The sequence below is a fragment of the Condylostylus longicornis genome, unplaced genomic scaffold (assembly GCF_029603195.1).
Source record: "Condylostylus longicornis isolate FDR11 unplaced genomic scaffold, ASM2960319v2 ptg000044l, whole genome shotgun sequence".
NCBI lineage: Eukaryota > Metazoa > Arthropoda > Insecta > Diptera > Dolichopodidae > Condylostylus > Condylostylus longicornis.
Window position 1 is genome coordinate 8,365,895 of NW_026578013.1, and position 11,209 is coordinate 8,377,103.

Here is an 11,209-nt window from a genome sequence, read left to right on the forward strand (position 1 = left end):
ATTTTTAATTAGGTTAATATAATATTTATTGTCCTTAGGTGATGCTTAATAAATAAATTAATTATATAAACCGGTTTATATTTAAAATTAAATGTTAATCAACTGATGTATGAATTTCCTAAAATACCTACATGTAATTAAGTGATAAATTAAAATTTCCCGATCGGTTCGAACAATAAGATTTGTAGTTTAAGTAGATATATAATTGTGCCAAAAAATTTTAATTTATTAGAATTAATTTTGCTCTAGACGCCTTCCCGTATTTAATATGTGTTTAGAGAAGAGAATATTCAGGGTTTATGTCAAATTATTGGTGTTATTGCTACTGGTGTTTATCCGTAAAAATTTTGGAATACTAGAAATTATAATGAAACAGTTACCTAATAGTTTTGCATAAATATCTACAATTCTCTCGTATTTTGTTCAATGAACCTGTAGTAGGAATTTTACTTAAGAATGTTGGATTTTTTATATTTTAAATAAATTTTAAGAAGAAAAATTACGCAGTCATGTTATCGGATTAATTAAATTTTATTAATTTTATTGTATTAAAATTATTCTGGGATGCTATGCATAATTATAAATTTATCAATTAAGATTATTGTGGTAAAAAAACCAATTCAGCCTATGGGTAAATCTGAATTCAAGTTCAGCATTCCTTGTTGTAAGTATATTACAAAATTGCACTAAAATATGTAATATTTTTCAGTTTCGTTTTTGATATAACAAAAATGCAAAAATTTTCTACAAAGTTTGCAAACAAATTGATTAAAGTTCATAATTCAATCGATTAACAAGCCTTAAGAATTTTAATAATGAAATTTCAAATTTAATATTTGTTATAAAATTTTGCTTAGATACATTTTTTTTCTATTACCGTCAAAATATTAATCTTTAAATTATTATTAAACAAATAATAACAATTTGCCAAAATACACCGAAAATTAAGAGAAATACTAGTACAATAATCTTAATTATTCTGTAATTTTACCCAGCTTTTTATTTTTATATACTAGTTTTGATGTGGTATAAAAATCTCATAAAAATATTATAAAACAAACATTCCCTCCCAAAACAGATACCGGGGGGAAATCATAAAAGATAAACAAAAATTTTATATTTTATACAAACTGATTAAATTAAAGCGAGAAAGGAAGTTATCCTGGGAAAATGTTATGAGTTTTTGTCAGTTAATTAAAGAAAATTTATTCATAATTTACGAGCACACTGACAACAAGGACTTTAATATAATTTTCATGATTAATTATGGTTTTTTATAATTGAGACATCATCATCATAATTATTATTAAAAATGTTGACTTAGAAATCAAAAACAAAAAATAAAGATCAGAACTAATACATGTGCAAATAAATTTAAAAAAAAAATCGAATTTCCTTAATAAAACACAATGAAAAAATATCCTTTTTTTCATTTTTCATTTATTACAAAATCATCAGGTATCGTAGAGGGAATATGAAAAAAGGAAAGAAAATTTACAACAATTTTTAATCGAATTTTAGAAAAAAACCCCGTACAATATAAATCAATAAATTTTTATACAATTATTAATATTTTTCATTCAATATAATATTAATGGAAGTTTCAATAAGCACTCAGTCAATTTTCTTTCTAGAAATTTCTTTAATGAATTATTATTGGTAATTATTCGATACCTATAACCAATTCTTGGAAGTAACCTTTTTGACTTGAAGAAATAAGAAATTTTATAATATAAACTAAAAACAAAAACGTGTTCCTTGCAAATGATTGCCTCCAGTGTACTGTTTTCTAATAATTTAAAATTCTTAGAAATTTATACATTAATTTTCTATAAATAATTTAATTTTGAATATAAATTTTATTGAAGGAACTTCATTCATAAAATTTCCAATTATTTAAATAATAATTTAGATTAAGAAAATATTTTTAAAGGAAAAGCTCAATGATTTATATAAGGATATAAGAAAGTTGATTTCTAACTTATGATTTAGAAGACAATCAATACATATAAAATATGAACAAGAACGAAGTTTCGATGTATTTTGTTCAAGTCAATTCTTCAATGTAATACAATTTTATAAACTACATTGAATAAATCTGTTCAGTTTAACGATAAATTGCCAATTCTATCGTTACTTGGAGTTAAGAGTTTTATTATTATTGGTTGTTAAAGTTCTCCTTAAAATATTACTCATTACCAATACAACGTTTATTTGTCTATTTTTATTATTAATTCTTATAAGAAAAACTAATGGAAAAACTTGCAAAACTTTTCTCGAATCGGCCTCATAGTGACATAGCACTTCCTGGCGGACACTCTACCAACTGAGCTACAGTGGTATTAAGATTAGTTATTCTTTTACGAATTAATAACAAAGATGGTAATTACTAATATCATTCGTGTAATGGATACAATACTTTATATCTTTTGTTCTTGTAATTATGTGTTTCAATGTAGCATTTTATGTAGCATCTCTTGTGAACATACTACTTCATAATTATTAAACCATTGTGAAGAACAATTTGCCGGAAATTCGTCCATAACTCTCTAGTTCAGTTGCTAGAGCATTTGCATAGAAACCGGAATATATTATTAAATGGAGTCTAGCTGTTTGAGGAGAAAAATGTTTTAAAAAAATTTTCTCATATTTTGATTACCTCATCCATCTGTTCTGCGGTTGTATTAAGATATTTCCATTAGTTTTTCTCTTTAAAGGTTTGAACAACAAAATTGCAAATACTAAGACTTCCAATATAATTTTACCAAAGGCATTGAATGTAATATGAAAAGTCACATAAAAATTCCTGTGCTACATTTTCAACAAAAATGCATTTTTTCGTGTTATGGGAAACGGTAATCATCTATTTTCGCAAGATTTGGCATTATTTCGTTGAATATGAAATTTTTTTTTGAAATCATCAAATATTGTTCAGAAAATATCCGATGTTTTTTATCAAGCGTTGGCCACATCAAATATTTTTTTTTTTTTCAATATAGGCAATTGATAATATTCTAATTTAATTAATTTAAATTTCATAAGGTTCATGTGTTCAAGTGAAAATTATCAAATTAAAATTGAAGATTAAATTAGCTTTCTAATATCGTAAAACAGAAATACAAGAATCAAGAAGAGAAGAGAAGAAAAGAGAAGTTTTACTAACTAAACACAAAAAATAATTTAAAAGTTCAGACGCATCCGAAGGTGAAGCACATAACCCTGGAAATTTTATTTTTTATTCTTTTATTTTGCTGTTGTTTCGTTTTTTTTTTTCTTTTATTAAAATGTCAATGTTATATTGATCCCTTGAACATTAATGGCATATAAAAATTGTTGGTATCTGGTGACTGGTGTGATAATTTTTCTATAGAGAATTTTTTTATAACAGGAAAAGAATAATAAATTTATTTTGTGCTTTAAGTAGGTTGCTTAGTGTGTCTTTGTTTCACTTTTCTCTTCTCTTTTATATAGATATATATACATGTACTGCAATGTTAATTTAAATGCAATAATAAGTATAAAATTTATAAAGAAAATGTAAGAATTAAAGCATAAAGAATTCAAGAACTTAACAAATAATAATAATAATAAGAAAAAAAAATCTCGTATTACACTGCAACTTCCCTCTATGTTATAATGAATGATTAAAAATGATTTTGATAAGTAACTAACTATAAAGGATATGACATTCAGTCAAGGATTCTAAAGTATAATATCACAAGTTTATATAAAATTTTATAACAAATTTTTTAATATTAAAGTGAAGTCAAGTAAATTTTTAAAATTTTTCATTTATTTTTAGTGTTATATTAAATTTCTTCAAAAGATGACTTTCAATTTATAAGGTTGAATAATTTTTTTGGTATTTAAATTATTCTTATTCAAAGCTATAATTTTACTTTAATCTATTGGAAAGAATTAGATGGCATTAAATCATTAAAATCATTTTAAGGTTAAAAAGGAAATTAATAGACCTATTTCATCTCTATAATAGTATGAAATTCTAGAGAGTTGAGTTGGTTTTTTTTTTAAAAATAATAATTAATAATTGTTGTTTTTGCATTTTTAAAAGGAGCAGAAGAAATTAAGTAATTTGGTTTACTTTTGAAATTCATGTAATTTTGAATATTATTTAAAATTTCTTAAAATGTGGTAAAATTAAGCAAGTGTAATATGATTTAAATGCTATTTTATTCAAAAAATATTTCATATTCATTTAATTTAAATAAATTATAGAATTTCAAAGATTTTATATTCGAACACAAATACAAGATAATTATAATTTTAATTAATTTTTATTACAGTATCAAATATAAAAAAACATTAGCTATTAAAAATTTTCTGTATTGTAGAATATAAAAATAAATTATTTGCATATTATTATTAAAATATTTTTCAATTATTTATCGGGGTACAATGAACGATATTATACTCGTAGTTGTATATTAACAATTGCTTTTATTGCAAATTTTTGTTGAAAACTGCAATTAATTTCAATAATATCTTGACATTTTTATTTATTTTATGGGTTTTTTTTACTTCTAATAATAAATAATTTATTAGCATACAATGATTTCAATTTTTATATATTCGGAATATTGTGAAAATTTTATAATATAATGGAATTTATTATGAATTTTACTTATATAATTAAGAGCTGTATAGTTGATTTAACTCTGGTATTGAATTAGAATATTTTAATTGATATTTTTTCTTATTAGCCAGGTGATCCTTGTAAATATTTCAAAAATGTTCTTGGTTTTCAGAATGAATTGTTTCTAATAGCTATTAAGAATTACAATTTTTAATTTTGAATGTTCGTTGCATACTTTTAGGGGATATTTTTTCTTTTTTGTAAAAAAGAATTGCTGTGTTACCTTTTTTCCTAAATTAAATGGTTCAATTAAAAATATGAATTTTAAACTTGCGAACAAATTGTCTTAGATTAGTAAGAAATGCTTTATTGTCATCACTGATTCTAATACAAATTAATTTAAAATTTTTTTTCAAATTTTGGTAAATTCAAGTAAAATTCAAATTTTTATTGTAGATCATAAATTTCTGTTAAATTTATAAGCATGTAGAATAAAAGTTGAAGTTATTGTAAGGGCAATAACCCCTCTGGTACCGTGTAAGTCCTAGTTCGAAATTTTTTTTAAGTCCTAGCCCAAAATAGAGAGGTTTGAAAAAAGGTGGTGTTAATAAGGAAATTGTAAATAAAGATTTCTTTCTTAAAGACTTAAAAGAATATTATTTTAAAGTCATGAAGGTGCAATAATAGAGTAACTTGCAAATATTTTAGACAGGAGTCAATAATTTTTGTTAATAGCTTAATTTTATGTAAGTATTATTCGACACATGGTAAACTCAATTTACTATTTCTTAATTAAGAATTTTACTAAATAATATTAAAATGAAAGTTAGTTAAAGATCAAAAAAATTAACAAAACTTTTATTTCCCTCACAGATATTTTAAAATTAAATTAATAAATTTTAAGTTTTATTGTGGAAAACTATTTTGAACGAAAAATAACCTTGCACTATTGCATATTTTTCTTTCCAATTGAATTTATGGTATTTATTCATAAATATTTTTTTTCAATTAAACAAATTCGCGTTATTCTTTTGAACAAAGATTAAAAATAAAAATAAATGACACACGCAAAATATGCATTGCAATAAAAAAAATATAATAATAAAAATTTTTTAATGCCTTATCAGAATAATATCAAAATTTATTTTCTATACAAATAAATGTTATAAACATGCCATTAAATGCGCGAATTTCAACCAACAAACTAAAAACAAAATTAATTTTTTCCGACATTCACTTGTTCCTGCAAATAACGCACACATGCACATATACGTACATTATCTTTGATATCATATACTCGTATTTTATTAAATACGATTTAAAAAATTTTTGTACGATTTATTAAAAGTTATGTGAGGCATTAAAATTCTTTCAGCGATAGCATCTTCTCTAAATTTTTTTTATGTAGTCACAAATCATTTATTTTTTTTTATAGCTTGTTTTATAAATGTATTTAACGTGTTAACTCAGAATGAAAGAAAATAAATGTTTTTCATTTTTTGCTTTTTTCATCTAGAATCTAATATCACATCCTTACACATACATAATTATCATTTTCATTTATATACGCGAGATTAGGAATATACACGTATATCGTATAAAAAAAAACGGCATGAATTTCATATCCTCAATTGAAGGTTGCTTATCATTAGGCAAATAAACATTAAAAAGATAAAAAAGAAAATATACAAAAATTCTCTAAGGGATCAGGATAATTAAAATTATAAAGAAACAAAGTTATAGATTGTCTATTCCTATATTATAACGATCTGTTTATCTACATTTCAAAAAAAAAAAAGGAAAAAAAAATATCAACAACATTGTAGAAAAATCATTTTAATAGCATTTTAAGAATTTAAGAATGAAGAGATGAAAATGCCAAGATAAATTCCACAAATTCTTTTAATTAAATTTAAAAAAAAAATGAAATTGGGATTCAATTACGGAGAATTTTTTGAGTATGAAACAGGGAAATGAATTTGAACGATATGCGATTTACGCACTTCATTAATAATTCACTGTATCCAATTTAAAAGTTTTGAAATTGAAAAAATGTTCACCACAATAACAGTGGTGTTATGACATAGAGCAAAGAATATTCACAATATATTCCACTAACAATTTCATTATAATCCGGTGTAAAATATCTAGAGCATTATAGAATAGATAAGTGCATAATATATGCTTCAATACAAGCTAGACAATTCCAATACTCTAAAAGTATGTCAATAACTTTGCAACTTTGTTAACAATTAAAACTTAAAAGAAAGTTCAACTTGCAAATTTTTATAATCGTAGAATGAATATTATTCCAACAATATACTATAAAACTTATATAGTGTGTGTATGTTTATTTGTTAGGTGTTGTTAATATTGTAAATTACTTATTTGTAATTAACAATCATTTCCTCCAAAGATTTTTTTTTAAACTCAAAAGCACTTATTTTCTTTTAGATTTAAATATACACGATGTTACGATATTACCATTATTACTGACAAAACGCAATTTACATGGTAAATGAACATTGGACGTTTTGCAAAAATAAGTTCGTACTCGTATAATATACACATATACACATATATAATTGATTGAAGTTTAATTTATTTGCGATTGACAACAAGGACTACAACAATTAAAGGGGTGTTTTTAAAGTACATATACCGTAAAATATTGTTAAAGGATTAAAAACATTCGCCATTTAATGAATATGAACTCTATTTCTCTATATATACGAGTATATATGTATATATATGTATGTTGTAAGGAAATTTAATATATATGTGCACATTAAAGATAAACAATGTAATTTACAATACTGTATTTGCGTACATCCCACGTACATCGTCATAGTATCTGTAATATTATAGTAGATATAATTGGTAAGGACGTTCTGCATTAAAATTTTATATTGTGTACATTTAGCGTATATATCATGTATATATATAGTTTATGTGTATATATGTAGATGTAGTATATATATACGGCATATATAGGAAGTTCACTTTTATATTATTGATGCGGTTATAAACCACTATTTTACGCATTAAACAGAAAGTTAATAAAATTTTTAATGTAGAAAATAAAAAAAAAATATAAAAACTTTTCTATCAAATTTTCTCTATGTATGTGTAAGGAAAGAAAGAAATTATGTTAAAATATTCTTTAAGTTTTATTGAAAATTTATTTTATTTTATAAAAAAAAATGTAAAATAAAAATTAGCACATCTAATGGGAAAAAAAACATTCACTTAAAATTCATTGAAAAATGGTAAAATAAAAATAAAATTCTCTTTTTTAAGCCAAGTTCACCGCTATCAAAAGAATTCTTGCATAATAATAAATATCTTACATCCTTTTATAAAAATTAAAGATAAAATTTATTGCTAGGTCAGCTAGGTGTATGTCCGCTAGTAAATACCCAGATTACTAGTGTTTTAAGTTGTTGGATCTTATATTTCTACACTTTAAAAATTTTTATGCGTTTACTCTCGTCTACGCTTATGTCCTCTTTCATTTTAAAATATCATATAATAAATAAATCATCCCTATTGTTCACAGTTTTGTGTTTTTCAAGTATCTCTCTTTAAGTTCCCTATATTTTGTTCAAAAGGTGGCCAAGAAAAACGAAAAATATTTTGTAGTTGCCTTACATATTAAAGGATATGAAATTTAATTAGGTTTTTAATTTATTTTCATTCTTGTTATCTTATTTAATGCTTAGATATAAATATTATGGGCTTTATAGTTTTGTACTTTTAAGATTTTTCTTTATTTAGAACAATTTACTACGAACTTGTATGCTGTATACCATTACTAAAAGAAAATCTAGTAGAATTTTTAAACATAATATTATAAAAGAGGTCAATTTTCTCATTTTGTTTATTTTTCATTTGCGACTCAATTTATTCATAGATCCTAGTGTTGAAAATTAGCATTACTTAACATATATGCTAATGCATTATATGTGTGTACATTATTAATTCAATTACATTTTTCTCTTTTAATAATTTATTTTTGAATTAAATTGCTAATTTTTTGGTTATATTTCGATTTTAGTCTAGATTATAATTCCAATTTTAGTTGAAATTGAAAATTTAAAAATCAAACTGATGAATGTTATTAATAAAATTAAAACTATTGAAACATAATTTCGGAAAAGTTTTGACAGTATAACATTTTTGCTATACTATTGATTTAAAATAAATTGTCTCCTTTTCATAAAAATCAAACATTGAAAGGTGAACAGAGTGAGAATTTTACTCCTTGAAGTTTGCTCTTATTTAAGAGTACTCTTTTACGGTATGAAAATTAATATAGAGAACAAGTTATTGTAATCGAGCTAAATCGAGTAATCGAGGAGTTTGAAGTATGGTTTATCATTACTCAATCACATCTTTACTTAAAATTAATTTTATTTTAGAACGAAACTTATTATTAGCAACACCCACCAGTTATAGTTTAACAAATTGAATTATTGAAGTCAATTTATTGTAATTATAAGCAAAACAATAATATCAAATTGATATAAACTATATAATAATTAAATCCATATTATATGCTAGTATCTAATAGTACCTATATAATATATACTTAGAATGACATATCAAATTATATAACAGTATTCAATGTAATTTTAAAACAATAATAACAGAGCAAAAAAAAATACGTTTTTCACAATATGTACAAGATATTTTTTTTTCATACACATACATATGTACTGAACAAAAACTCTTCATTTTAATTTCAAAATCATTAAAAATTCCTTTATACATATATAAAATATTAAATTCTATTTGTTCCATAATATAAAAGTATACAAGTACCATAATTTATATAGTAAAAGTATAATATGAGTACAATTTTAATATATCAAAAACAAACAAAAAAAAAAACGTAATTAAATAGATATTAAAATAAATTTTCCCGTATATATATACATATGTACATACTATATAAATTATACATAAGTATTCCCTAATGAATGAGATAATTCATATAGTGAGGCTAAGGCTATATAACTTCTGTGTCAAATCAGTAAAGCAAAAAAACACTAAAACAATAATATTAAAAATATAGTTACTTGCATAATACAGTAGATTACGTACATACTTACTCACATACCGTACAATATGTAAAATACATGAATGCATACATTTGCATACTTGTTTTTTTTTTATTTAAAATTGTAATTTAATTTTTATCTTGTTATTCGTCCTTTTTCACTTATTTATTTTTCTCTTTTTTATTTCAAACAATAATGTGGGAATATTTAAAAAAAAACTTGTATAAATTAAGTTCTAAATTGAGACTACCTATAGTATGCTGGTAATGTAATATATTCGCCTGTAAATATGCTATAAAAATATTATAAAAGAATTTTAAATTATTATGTCCTTTAACTTATACTCAATTAATTACTTTGGAAAAGGCAAAACCATAATATTTAATTTTCTATTACTTTAGATCTTGTTTAGAGTATAGTAGATACCCAAAGCCCTATCTCATATTAACGTGTATGTCACTTTTTAGCTCACTTTTTATCCATTTTCAAATCAGAATCCTCTCTATTATTGAATAGATACCTCATTTTTCTAATAAGATTACTCATTTTTTCAATTGGATTTTTGCATTTTTTCTCAAATTATCGCCTGAACGCTTTCAAAAACAAATTGAATAAATTTGGTTTTATAAAAAACGAGACACACAATACGGAATAATTCTTCTCACTCGAAAATTGCATTACACAAATATATGGCACAAATAGTTACTCATTTTCTTTTCACTTGCCGAGTAAAATAGCGGGATAGGCGATCAGACCCTAAGAGTAGTGTATGAAAAAATTAAAGATAAACACTTGGAAGTTATGAAAATTATACTAAAAACAAATGGCATTGCAATTAGAAAAAAACCACATCTTGGCCAAGTACCTTGGTACTTTTAAAAGTTTTAAAAATTTAAAATAAAATTTTATTTTAATAAAAAGTTTTCCTTTACCTTCGATGATAATTTCCTTTGTAGAAAATTCAAATTTTTCACTTATTCTCTATTCTTTTTTTATTTTTATTAAATTATTTATTTATTTTTTTTTTTAAATATAAAATACACGATAAACATAAAGCATATTTAAATATTTTATTATTTTTGTGTAGGTTTTTGGAATTAATTTTATTGTTGTCAAATATATTCTGTATATCTTATATAACGGTATAAGTATTAACGCTAAAATAAATATTTGCTGTTAAAAACTAAGCAATATTTTTTATATTTTTCTTAAATTTAACAATATCTTACGTTTTCTTTATACAAAAAAAAAATAGATAAATTTTTTTCTTTTATATTTAAAAATTATGGGACACACTTTTTTTTTAAATTCTTCTGTATTTTATGCACCTTATCATATATAAAAAAAAATTTAATTAAAAAATAATAAAAATAAATATTTCACTTTTTTTTACTAAATTTATATTTGGAATTCAATTTACGAGTGTTGATTTATTTTTCCAATTTAAAGTTTTGTTAATTAAAAAATTAATTTTAGTTTTTCAAATACAATGTGATTTTTTATTTAAATTGTGATTTTTTTTTAATTCTTTTCAAAATTTACTTAAATATTT

At 22.6% G+C, this 11,209-nt stretch overlaps 1 protein-coding gene across 2 annotated transcripts in view; it reads right to left on the reverse strand.

Moving 5' to 3' along the window:
* Positions 1 to 10,814, reverse strand: part of LOC129610218 (somatostatin receptor type 2-like) — a 157,672-nt gene extending 146,858 nt beyond the window's left edge. For both annotated transcript variants that reach the window (XM_055522692.1, XM_055522691.1), the window contains exon 1: positions 10,590 to 10,814. The gene's annotated coding sequence lies outside the window, so the exon portion shown is untranslated. The remainder of the gene's footprint in view (positions 1 to 10,589) is intronic.
* Positions 10,815 to 11,209: the final 395 nt, after the last annotated feature.